Genomic DNA, 9,675 nt, shown 5'->3' with positions numbered 1-9,675 from the left:
AAAGACCCAGTTATACATATGTAACAAACCAAAAGCCACTGTGAGTGCTATACACATATATATTATTTTTCATATTCTCTTCCATTACAGCATGTTATAAGATATCGAATATAGATCCGAGTGCTATACAGTAGGACCTGGTTGACTATCTGTTTTATATATACCGGTTTATATCTACTAATCCCAAGCTCCTAACTATCCCTCTCCCACACCTTTTCCCCTGGGTCATCCTAAGTTTGTTTGCTATGTCTGTGAATCTGTTTCTATTTTGTTAATAAGTTCATTTGTATTATTTTTTTAGATTCCACATATAAGTGACATCATATGATATTTGTCTTTGGCTTACTTCACTTCCACAAATAGATGGGGAAACAATGGAAACAATGACAGACTTTTTTAGGGGCTCCAAAATCACTGCAGATGGTGACTGCAGCCATGAAATTAAAAGATGCTTGCTGCTTGGAAGAAAAGCTATGACAAACCTAGACAGCATATTCTGAGAAGGCAATGGCACCCCACTCCAGTACTCTTGCCTGGAAAATTCCATGGACAGAGGAGCCTGGTAGGCTGCAGTCCATGGGGTCGCTAAGAGTCGGACACGACTGAGCGACTTCCCTTTCACTTTTCACTTTCATGCATTGGAGAAGGAAGTGGCAACCCACTCCAGTGTTCTTGCCTGGAGAATCCCAGGGACGGGGGAATCTGGTGGGCTTCCATCTATGGGGTTGCACAGAGTCGGACATGACTGAAGTGACTTAGCAGCAGCAGCAGCAGACAGCATATTAAAAAGCAGAGACATTACTTTGCCAACAAAGGTCCATCTGATCAAAGCTATGGTTTTTCCAGTAGTCATGTATGGATGTGAGAGTTGGACTATAAAGAAAGCTGAGCACCGAAGAATTCATGCTTTTGAATGTTGATGTTGGACAAGACTCTTGAGAGTCCCTTGGACTGCAAGGAGATCCAGCCAGTCCATTGTAAAGGAGATCAGTCCTGGGTGTTCATTGGAAGGACTGATGTTGAAGCTGAAACTCCAATACTTTGGCACCTGATGCAGAGAGCTGACTCATTTGAAAAGACCCTGATGCTGGGAAAGATTGAAGGGGGGAGGAGAAGGGGATGACAGAGGATGAGGTGGTTGGATGGCATCACTGACTCGACGGGCATGAGTTTGAGTAAACTCCAGGAGGTGGTGATGGACAGGGAGGCCTGGTGTGCTGCAGACCATGGGGTCACAAGGAGCTGGACACGACTGAGCGACTGAACTGGACCACTTCACTGAGGATAACCTCTAGGTCCACCCATGTTGCTGCAAATGGCATTCTCTCCTTCCTTTTTTACGGCTGAGTAGCATTTCATTATATGTGTATATAATCATATACACAGATACACATGCACACACCGCGTCTTCTTTACCCACTCATCTGTCAACGGACATTTAGTTTGCTTCCATGTTTTGTCCGTTGTAAATAGTGCTGCTATGAACACAGGGGTGCGTGAGTCTTTTTGGATTACAGCTTTCTCCAGGTATATGGTCAGGAACGGGATTGCTGGATCATGAGCGTGCATGCGAAGTCACTTCAGTCGTGTCTGACTCTTTGCGACCCCATGGGCTGTAGCCCACCAGGCTCCTCTGTCCGTGGAATTCTCCAGGCAAGAACACTGGAGTGGGTTGCCATGCCCTCCCTCCTTTAGGGGTTCTTCGCAACCCAGGGATTGAACCATGTCTCTTATGTCTCCGGCATTGGCAGCCGGTTCTTCACCTCTAGTGCCACCTGGGAAACCCTTGCTCGATCACATGGTAACTCTGTTTTTAGTTTTTTAAGGAAACTCAGATTGCTCTCCATAGTGGCTGCACCAACTTACATTCCCAGGAACAGTGTAGGTGGGTTCCCTTTTTGGAAGGCTCTTTTGTTTGTTTGTTCTGAAGACTCTTTGGATGTGGAGCGATGGGGCTGAAGAAGCAGTAGGATCCAGATTACCAAGCACCTGGAAAGTCATATCATGGCGTTGATTTTATCCTGCCAAACAGCAGGTCCCCTGCATGGAGTGGTCAGATCTCCATTTCAGAAAGTCCGTCTGGGCTGCATGGGTGCTGGACTGGAGGAGTAGAGGGGCTGAGTCCAGCTGAAAGACTGTTGCCCCAAGCCAGTGAGAAGGGACTAGGCTGGCGGATGTGCTGCGGGGAGGGGGGGGACAGGGCAGATGCTCAGGCTCTAGCAAAGAGTGATCACCCCCGTCCCTCTCTGGTCTAAGAAGGGATTCTTCCTCCTCCTCCCTCATCCATTTAAGTGAAAAGAGGCTCCCACTCCGCCCCACTCCTGAGAAGCAAGACTTTGTGCCTTCCTCCTGAGCCAGGGTCAGACAGACTCCTATCTCCCTCGTTCTGGCAATGAGAGAAGACTCCTTTTCTCCTGTAACACCCCCTTCCCTGGGAAGAGCATCAAGCCAGAAGAGGCTTCCCCGACTCCTGAAACAGATGAGTGCCTGTGGAAAGGAGGGACGGGGGAGCCCCAGGCCGGCAGCTGAGAGGCCCAGGTTTTGTTTTTTTTTTTTTTAATTTATTTTGTATTGGAGTATAGCCAATTAACAATGTTATGATACTTCTAGGTGGACAGTAAAGAGACTCAGCCATACATACACATGTATCCATTCTCCCCCAGACTCCCCTCCCATCCAGGCTGCCACATGACGTTGAGCAGAGTTCCCTGTGCTCTGCAGGAGGACCTTGTTGGTTATCCATTTGAATTACAGCCGTGTGTACAAGTCCATCCCATACCTGGGTTTTACTGCCTAGCGCCCGGGTCCTAGAGCAGGTCTCAGCTGTATCACTTTGCCTCATTCTCCTCCCTGGTGAAGCCAAAGCATAAGTTCAAATCCTATAGCCTGTAAGCCAGATTTCGGAATAGCATTCATCGAAAAGAAAGCCTTTTCAGAAGCTGCTGTTTACACTGGGGGTTGATAAAAGAACATAAAAGGCTCTGATTGGCACTATTTAAATATTTGTTCCAGGACTGATATTTGCATTTAGGGTGAAATGAATTGATGCACATTATTTATGATTAACTCAGAAGCTCAGGGGGAAGGGGGATAATATACTGAGTTAGAAGGAGGGTAAATCAGCCTGATGACGAGTAAAATAAAGCCCTGGCTATCAGCTCTTCCTCCTGCTTGCTAACTCTATCTCCATCTTGCTTGTACATTTTCAAGTGGCTTTAAAAACCTATTCTCAGTGCTTTTAAAGGTTTACAACCTCTAGGGGGGAAATGCATGTGATTGCTCTATACAATAAACAGTAAACACTAATTGTTCCCCTCAATGAAAAGCTAATGGTCTTCTAGATTCATCTACAATAGATTCCACTTAGCAGCTTATATTCTCCTGCTAATGGTCAATTCGCTTTCGGCAATAAGGATCAAAGCAAATGACCTAAAATTTTTAAAACAACAAAGGGTACAATAAATGGACTGCAAATTGCTCCTTTCTCCATAAGCAGCACTCTCAGAGGTAAAATTTCACATTGCTAATGGCCAGCATATTGGACAAGTGGGGATTTTCCTACTGAGAGACCGGGAAGGTGACAAAGTATGATGGCTTTCACAAAGAGCTGGCTGGAAGCTGGGAAAATTAAATCCTTGGATCGCAGGCAAGATGGGAGCTGTGAAAATAGGGTCAGAAAATTGTCTAGCTGTCTCTGCATCAGCCTGGGAAGGAGCTTTCTGATTGCTTGTTGCTTAAATGGTATATTGAGAGCAGAATCAGATACACCAACCACAACCAAAAATCTTGGGTAAATTTAACAAAATCCACGGATATTCCAGGGAAGATACATTAAAAGTCACCCTTTTTGCACTTGGGTCTTATGGGTACTTCTGACTCGATGGTAAATAGCCAAAACTAATTTAATGACATGAATTGATTAAACCCTCTATCAAAAGGAATTCTTAAAAAAGGAATGACTGGAAAGGGGAAATCAAAGTATCATGGGAATATTATTGAGCTAGAAACAACTATGAGATCCTCTCTGCACAAAGGAGCTGAAACCTAGGCATGTGTGGGTCCTCAGGCGCTCAGTCGGGTCTGACTCCGTGTGAGCCCATGGATTGTAGCCCTACAGGCTCTTCTGTCCGCGGGATTCTCCGGGCAAGAATGCTGGAATGAGTTGCCATTTCTTCCTCCAGGGGATATTCCTGACCCAGGCTTTGCTCTGCAATTTTCCTCTTTTTTCCCCCCAGAGTCCTCCTTTTTACTGGATTCTTTGGATCCTATCTTTAAACATTTCCCTTTTACCCACATTCCACCCCAGTTATGTTTCACTTTCCTGTTCTCCTTTACATCAAAGTCTCTCCAAAGCCTTGTCATGGTTTCTGGCTTGACTCCCCATGTCCATGCTCCCCTGCATTCACGCCAACCTGGTATTGGATCCCAGTACTCCCTCCAATTCCTCTCATCAGACCCATGAGGCAATGATTATCTCACCTGAATAACAATTTGGGAGTGTTTCTACCAGCTGATCACTGCCTTCTTCTTGAAGCTGACAGTCGTGATGATTCTTCTCAGCTTCTGCAAAAGCCTCCTTATTTATCTCCCTGCTTATATTTCCCTCAATATTTTATTCTTCTGACAACAGCCATGGTGATCTGAAATTGTAAATTGATTTACAATCAATTTGATTGATTTCCTGTGGGGGAAAAAAAAACCCTTCCAATTCATTTTTTATCACATATAAAATCAAGTCTAGAATGCTCTGTCATGGTCTCTAAGGCTCTGCAAGTTCTGCCCCTTGCCAAACTCGAGCTGTATACTGGCCAGCTCAGCACCTGCCCCTTCTTCCCGTTCCTTCACCTTGGCTTTGACCTGATCTTCGCTTCGCAGGCGTGTCACTTGCTTGGGAGACTTTGCACTTACTGTTCCCTCTGCGTGGAACATTATTTCTGCATTCAGTCCCCTTCCACATACTTGTTTTGGGTTTAATTTTCTTCCCATTAGGACTTCAGTTTTCCCTCCTGTTATGGATTGAATTGTGTCCCCCACCTGTCAAATTCATATGTTGACTCTCTAACCCCCAGTGGGACTGTATTTGGAAATAGGACTTTCAAGGAGAATTTATACTCTCTCCTCTCCTGCTGCCCCCAAACCTATCCCCACTTCCAGTCTCTTCTTTCTCATAGAACTTGCCACATAGTCTAAGAATCGAAAAGGGCAGACGCCTTGTCTGTTCATCAGATTCCCATTTCTAACACAAATTCTGCCCCATGTGAGGTTTTAATGAATATTAGTTGAGTGAATGAATGTGTATAGGAGGGTAAGAGGATAGAGTTCCCTCAACGTTTTAACCAATATCTGACATTCAAAAAAGTTGCATAATATTTTTTTCAGTAGTTATATTCTACTTCCTTTAAGATGCCCAGTAGAGCTGACACATAGGAAGCAATTCTGAGAAAAATGCTGATGAGCCAGTAGAGGCTTAATTGTCATCGTGAGACTCCTTAATCAGGAAAAGAAAATTGTAGCCATTGCTATTCCCATCACTATGCTACGCAAAAGAATATAGATGCTTTACATGCAAGGCCAACCAGGACATGATAAGCTTCTGGGCTGTGTCTAAAATATTTCAGATTATTTCCTTAGGACAGGATCCCACAAATGGAATTATTGTGTCAATGTGTACAGACGTTTCTAAGGCGTTTGGCCTAACTATTTAGTTGAAGGAGTAGAAGGACTAAATTTCAGCATTTGTAAGATGACTGTTAGTGACTTATTTGAAAAGGTGTAGAAGGATTCCAAACATTCATTGGCAAAGGCTAAACCAGAATGAAAGAGAAATATTGTTTTCAATGGGGGATCATTTTCAGATGTTCTCAAGCTCCCCATCATTGGAAATATTTAAGTCTTCTTTGACTGCTCCTGATTGCATGGGAAATGGCTCTGACCCTAGGTAGAAGTTGATCCACAGCAGTGTTTCCCAAACCAACTTGTCCACCAGAACCATCTAAAGGGCTTTAAAAATTTAGACTCTAGGGGACTTCCCTGGTGGCCCAACGGTTAAGATTCCACCCTTCAAATGCAGGAGGTGAGGGTTTGATCCCTGGTTCAGGACTAAGATGCTATATGCTGCATAGCAAGACCAAAAACAGAAAAAATAAATTTAAAAAAGTTCAGACTGTAGACTCTGACTACATAGATCCTGCATATAACTCTTGCAAACCATGGAGCTATATGCCCTTCCAACCATGATTCTAACATTGCTTGCTCCCAACTGTCATTCCGTGACATGACGGGTCTACCAGATATTGGTGACAGTATTAGAGAATAAAGTTCATGACTTTTCCTCTCATCCAAGAAGAGCTGACTCACTGGAAAAGACCCTGATGCTGGGAAAGATTGAAGGCAGGAAGAGAAGGGGACGACAGAGGATGAGATGGTTGGATGGCATCACCGACCCAATGGACTTGAGCTTGGGCAAACTCCAGGAGATAGTGAAGGACGGGGAAGCCTGGTGTGCTGGCGTCCATGGGGTCACAAAGAGTCAGGCACGACAGCGATGAGTAAACAGCAAGAAATGCTGCACGCCCTGAAGGAGCTCAGGCAAATTACATGCTGCCCCTGTTGTGGAGTCTGCCGTTGTGTGAACATCTCACCTCTCCCAAACCCTTATTCTCTTGACTAAATAAACTGGGATCTTGCAGCAGTGAGCATGTGCGAAGGCCTATTTATGTGTGTGTGCTGGCGGCTTCTTTCCCGCACCCCCCACCCCTGTCTACGAGACGCCCACCATCACGCAGTGGCTCACCATGTATGGCCCCAGACTGCTCAGCGCTCATTATCCAAGCCCCATCCCCCTTTCCCTGGTTTCAGTCTCCAGTTAAGGATGTCAGAATAGTGCTGTTCTCTCAAGGAGCTTCAAAGGCCTAAGAGAAGGAGCCCCAGTTCAGGAGTGAGCAAGCTCTGATCTTCAGCCTCCTCGAGCATGTAAGAGGACATTTGGCCCAAAGGCTCTCTAAGAAAACTTCTAGAGCCTAACTGCATGGGTCAGTTTTTCACTTTAGCTTTTAATGATGGTGTCTGGTAGCATCATGCTGTTATCAAAACCAAAACACTTGTACCCTAGGGCCCACGAGCCGCAACTGCTGAGCCCAAGAGCTTTAACTACTGAAGCCTAGAGTCTGTACTCTGCACCTAGAGGGGAGACCCCACTCTCCACAGCTGGAGAGAGCCTGCATACAGCAACAAAGACCCAGCTCAGCCAAAGTAAATAAATAAAATGTTAAAAAGTGAGAGTAAGAATAAATTACTCAACTTGTTCTGAAAGTGGTCTTAATGATAAATGTTTAAACAAGTTACTTAAAATGGCCCACACTGAGCCAGGAGTCCTTTCCTAGATATGCCGTGTTTGAGGGCAGAGAAGGAGCTGTGTACATCTCTGGTACTCATTAACTATGACTGGAGCCCACTATCGTCACTGTGGTTTGAGAAAAATAGTTTTCTGAGACATGAGTGTCTTTTATAATTTTCTCTCATTTTTTTTAGACCTGAATTTTGCTTTTACTGGGGTTCCTTTTCCAAGATTTCTTTTGACATTAACATTCCTATTAATACTCTTAAAAAACTGTCACTTTTGTATTGACTGTAGGATGAAGACAGATGCTCTTAAAACACAGAATTAAGATTTTTGTGTTTGAGAGTCAAGGATTTATCCTGGTTCATTTGGAAAGGGTTTAGATCTTTTCTGTTCTCTTCAGGACATCCTAGTTTTGAAAACATTGGAGGTGTTTTGAAATGGACTTGTAATCAAGCAGGAATTGGTACATTTTTGTGTTCTCGGTATTAAGGAGAGCAAATGTCTCAGGAAATATTTGCTGAATGAATGAATGGATATATGGAATGGGTCTGTGAATAGACATGAAGGAATCTATGGAAATACATGGCAAGTGTTTATGGAATGTATTTATCCAGTGTCTGACAGACCTTAATGAATTTTGTGGCAAAAATACTCATTTTTCCTTAATCCCATTTTTCACTTGTAAAATGGAGATAATGGTACACGACACAGATGGTTGTTCAATAAGACCATGCAGTGCCTGGGACTCTGCTGGCAGTCCAGTGGTTAAGACTTTGCTTTCCAAGGTAGAGGGTGAGGGTTCGATCCCTGGTTGGGAGCTTAGATCTCACATGCCTCATGGCCCCCAGATCAGAACATAAACAACAGAAGAAGCATTGTAACAAATCCGATCAAGAGTTTTAAAATGGTGCACATTAAAAAAAAAAAGACTAACAGGCCTGATACAGAGCGTGGTATGTGAGCTCTGACTCTAAAGGCTAAAAAAGAACTCTCGCCTTCCCATTCAACATTTAAAACTATTTTTATGAGACCGGGGGGATTATCAACTTCTAAAGACATCAGAGTTGCTGACATTTTGCTAGGAATTCTTTTTACTTCTGTGATGAATGCAAACTCACAGTAAAGCAGAACTCTCCCTTACTAGCCTCTGTGTGTGCTCAGTTACTTCAGTCGTGTCCGACTCTTTGCAGCCCCGTGGACTGTAGCCCGCCAGGCTCCTCTGTCCATGGGATTCTCCAGGCAAGAATACTAGAGTGGGTTGCCATGTCCTCTTCCAGGGGATCTTCCCAACCCAGGGATCAAACCTGCATCTCCTGGGCAAGAGGAGGATTCTCTACCACTGAGCCACCAGGGAAGCCCCTTATTAAGCCTCCTATATGCTAAAATCTTGATCGTCTTGACCCATGGATGAATGAGTTGGTACACAATGGTGGCTAGCTTTCTATGTTGAGTCAGAACTTGGGGGTCAGGAGGAGAAGCCTCTATTTTTCCATAGCTTTCCAGGGGATTTAGAGGATGTCTGGAAACTCCTGATCCAGCTTCTTACGTCACAGGTGGAGACTGGGAAGGAGATGTCCGCAGACGGTCAAGGTGCTTTCCTGTTGATTCTGGTCTTCTACTCTCACTAGATCACTCAGGCAATTTCTCATTTCAGTGCCCATTTTCACCCTGTCTGTTGCACATTCTTGTGATTTGGGCCCCAGGGCTGTTGAGAGTCTGGACCAAGGACAGGCTTGGGTGGTATTCTGCAGGGCTGGACTCTGGGCTATGCAAATCCAGCGACTGGCTCCAGGCCAGTAGGTAAATTCTATGAAAATGAGCTCACATCTACACCCTGGCAGAGGAAGCTAGGCAAGACCCCTCCCTCTGCCTATTCAAACAGGTGACCTTAGCACTCCGGCGCCATGGATCAGGCGCAGGGAAGAGCTGCTGTCTACATGGAGGCAGCCCTGGGCTCCGGGGCCAGGTGGTGCGGCCCACGTTCCATCCTGCACTTACTGTCTCTGCACCGTGGGCTAGTTCGCTCTGCCATAAACCAGGGATAATAATATTACCTGCCTCTTAGGGTTATTATGAGGATTAAGTGGGCTAATATTTATAATGAGCCCAGAACTGGGACTGGCATTTTGTAAGTCCTAGGTAAATGCTGCTCGGTGCTTTGTTAAATGTTTCTCAAAACACTTTCCATCTGTCTGGATCAGAGGTCCCTGGTGCCTCTTCAAGGGATGGGGGATTCGACCATGCCAAAATACTTGCTGCAGGGAATTCTCTGGTGTCCAGTGGTTAGGACTATGAGCTTTCACTGCCAAAGGTCTGCACTCAGTCCCTGTTTG

This window comes from Oryx dammah, unplaced genomic scaffold, assembly GCF_014754425.2.
Source record: "Oryx dammah isolate SB20612 unplaced genomic scaffold, SCBI_Odam_1.1 HiC_scaffold_22, whole genome shotgun sequence".
Taxonomy (NCBI): Eukaryota; Metazoa; Chordata; class Mammalia; order Artiodactyla; family Bovidae; genus Oryx; species Oryx dammah.
This window is presented reverse-complemented; position numbering follows the sequence as displayed.